Raw genomic sequence first — 3,651 nt, 5'->3', positions numbered from 1 at the left:
ATTGTCCTCATTCTTTCTTTATTAATGCCAGTGTGTGTGTGTGTGTGTGTGTGTGTGTGTGTGTGTGTGTGTGTGTGTGTGTGTGTGTGTGAGGCATTTCTCTGCTACATTATCTTACCATGTCAATCACACGGACAGACTCGAGACTGTTCAGATGGTTTTGCCTCTGCTAACAGGAACTAGATTCTAGAGCCATTAAACAAACAAACAAACAAACAAACAAACAAACAAACATACATAGGACCTTTTTTTGTAAATGAGGAAACACGTCACACAGTCCAGAGGTGTTTTTCAAGGGTGTGTTTGTAATTGTTTTTGGACAGCTGTCCGGGTCGTGGCTCAGAGAAATGTTAGAGCGATGTGTTCGTGTGATGTGCCAACAGCACCACGCTAGCATGGATAGAGATAATTACAGTAAACCAAAACTAAAGTAATTTATTTGTTGAAGTAAAAAAACCTAAAAGCAAGACAATAAATCCAGTAAGTGTTTGCGTTTAATCTTTCTCAGCCTGCTTGAGAATCCACTTTATTCCAGCCACGTGTCTGCGCTCTAATCCTGCTCTGAAACTCTTCAAGGTCAAAGAAAAATGTTTTTGTTTTTGTTTTTATTTTTAAAAACTATGCTTCAAATTCTGAAACATTTGATCTCTGACCTCGTTTTTTACATTTCACATGTGCATTTTTTTTCTTCACCTCAAACTCATTAAAGTACGTTTAAAAAGAAGAAAGAAAAGAAAATGACTCATTAAAAGTTGATTAGTATTCCCTTGAAACTAAACTGCTGCCGCTGAGTTCTTCTCGTTGTCAGTTTTTCCTGGCTCTGCCTCGGAGCTGTCAGCTTTTTCTTTTCTCTCTTGTTTTGTGGAATCAGAGTCACGCGGCGCCGTAACATCGCAGAACAAAAGAGATCGTCGATTTTTAAATAAAGCACCAGAAGATAACCAAACATTGATAGAAAGTGGGTGGAGACGTGGAGGCAACACATTTAACACATGGAAACATCATCTGTGAATTATTAATGAGTGGAGTTCATTTATTTCAGAGGTTGAGGCACCCCTGTCAAAGGACAATCAGCTCCTGTAGCTGAGAGAAAACGTGAACCATCACCTGAAACAGATCCGAGCAGAGAGCTCACATCTACAAATCTGAGAAGCAGCCTTTCACTAATCTGCACAGAAATCTGGTCACACATTCACTTCTCATAATTCTAATTTGATGATAAGCACTTTATCAGACGTGAAAGATACAAACTCTCCTTACAGTAAATCTCTGATTATATTTCCAATAAGCTCTCTTTCCGAGTCGCTCCTCATCAGATTTGACTGACAAAGAGCCCGGCTGATGGAATCATTGGTCACAGTCAGGGTGTCGACAGCTGAGCAGCATCAGCAGCTGCACTCACATCTACACTGGTGATAAACTGAAGTGAAAAACACACAGACAGTTTCCAGCTCTGAGACGTCCGCAGGGATTTATTTCAGCCATGTTTGCTGCATATAAACTATAAGTCATTGTTTTCACTGATGAAGCAATAAAATGCATAATTTATACTTGCAGCTCAATCAGAGAAAAACTACATGAATAATTTATTTTGGCATTTTAAACACATTTAAAATAGAAAGGTGGCTGCAGGAAGTTCCTAACTTTACAGCCACACAGCCTAAACAGCGTATATTTAATAATAAACTACTAATAATAAACAGTTTTTTTGTTTTTTGTTGTTGTTTTTTACACATCTGCTTACAGAAATTTCAGAGGTATATCCCTCAAAACTGTAAATGCAAAAAAGTTGCACAAAATAGTTCCAACCACAGGAAATTTATTTGGAGTGTCTTCATAAGTTTTGAGATACAGAAATTTTTGTAAACTGCAGGAAAAATTAAAATAAATATAATCGTGCACAATTTGCAAAAAACAGCATCAAAATAAATCCTTATTATTTAAGTTCTAAGCCTCCCAGAAACAATACAGAAAGGCATAAAGTAAAATATGAAGAATACCAGGAAACCTTTGAAAAAAATAAGTTTACCACAAAAATTATGTCATTTCTGGTTTGACAGACGGGGCAGACATGCGATGGTCCGAGCACCAAATATGGTCACTTCTGGCTCTAAAACCAACATGGCTGTGGCTCAAACAATAAAATGCTGATGTTGATGCTTTAAGATGCAGAAACCAATGGGTGACATCAACATGGCTACCTCCATTTTTTATATACAGTCTATGTGTAAGAGCAGTAGTTGTAAATTAACTCAGGTTTGCTCAGCTGTGGATGTTCGATGTTTCTCTGCACTGTGAAACTAGCTTGATGCATCTTCACTGACTTTGTCCTGTCACTGTATTGCATCCACACCATACTGCTATTTAAATATAGACACGGTCAGTTGGCAAACACTCTCTGGATCTAATAAAATGTAAATGACACCAGCGGTTTTTGCTGCATCTGAACATCTTGCACATGTTCACATGTCACCACGGTGGAACCATTTTTATCATAATGGACTGTCTCCTAAGCCGAGTCTCAAATAGGAATGAAGAGCAGCTATTCCTGGAGAGTGACAGCTGTAAAGGAAAAAAGGCTTCTGCTGCAGAAGTGTGCAGCTGTAAAGCGATGCCACACCAGATCCACGCTATGAGAGCGTGAACGGCTCGAGAGGAGAGGGGGGTAATGAGAGAGTGGAGAGTGATAGGAGGAGCAGAGAGTCCAGGGCTTGGAAAGGAAATGTAAGCTGACAGTGAGAGTTTGTGACGCAGCAATAAAGAACCTTTGAGAGCTGCGACCTCAGCTCAACCTTGTTTAAATACAGACTCAGAGCAGCATGTGTAGCAGGGGTTCATGGGTTTTTTGTGTTGCTAGCCCTAAAATAGTTTTGCACAAGCAAAAACTATTGCGTTACCTTCAAACACTAAGGATTTATAAAATGAGCATAAAATGACCACATTAATGCATTTATTGCATTTAGCAGACTCAAAGGGATCATATTTTGCAGCTTGCTCTGATGAACTGACGCTGCAAACTGTAGATCACAGACAATGGATAAAAACAGGCATCCATTAGTAATTGTGCGTGGGCAGCAAGTGCATGTGCAGCACTGTTGTTTGTGCATGAGAGGAGATTTTAATGGGGTCTTGTTGTGTTTGCTGTCCGAGATTCAGAGTCTGAAAAAAGTCCAAGTGAGTTTTAACGACCCAGAGAGGAGGCCATGAGAGCAGCGTTCTCCAAAGGCCTCATCAAACCACTCAACGCCAGAATAACTTTGCATATCCACAATGTGAGCACTCAGTTTCTCGACAATACGTCATCAGTACAGACACATGCTCACGTTACTGTCAGAGTTAAAGGTGAGCTGAGCTAATACTTCTATTTAACCAGAAGAATTTTTAACGGGATCTTTTCGGGACGTCTCCTCCCTTCAGACGTGGAAACACAGACAAAAAACTGTATATAAAATATGGCCATAGTCACTGTGTCATCATCCAGTGGTTTTGAAATTTGCATTTTGAACACTTCATCTCTGTTTCCCTCCACATCTTCCTCCTGTGACGTTTACTTTAACGCCAGTGTTCCCCCTGTTTTTGTTATTTTTTCCTCTTTCACTTGGTTGGTCCATTTCTGTACTTTCCCCGATATTTTGTTTTTACCTGCTTTTG

Source organism: Rhamphochromis sp. 'chilingali' (assembly GCF_963969265.1).
Source record: "Rhamphochromis sp. 'chilingali' genome assembly, chromosome: 20".
Taxonomy (NCBI): Eukaryota; Metazoa; Chordata; class Actinopteri; order Cichliformes; family Cichlidae; genus Rhamphochromis; species Rhamphochromis sp. 'chilingali'.
Note: the sequence above shows the minus strand (reverse complement) of the source record.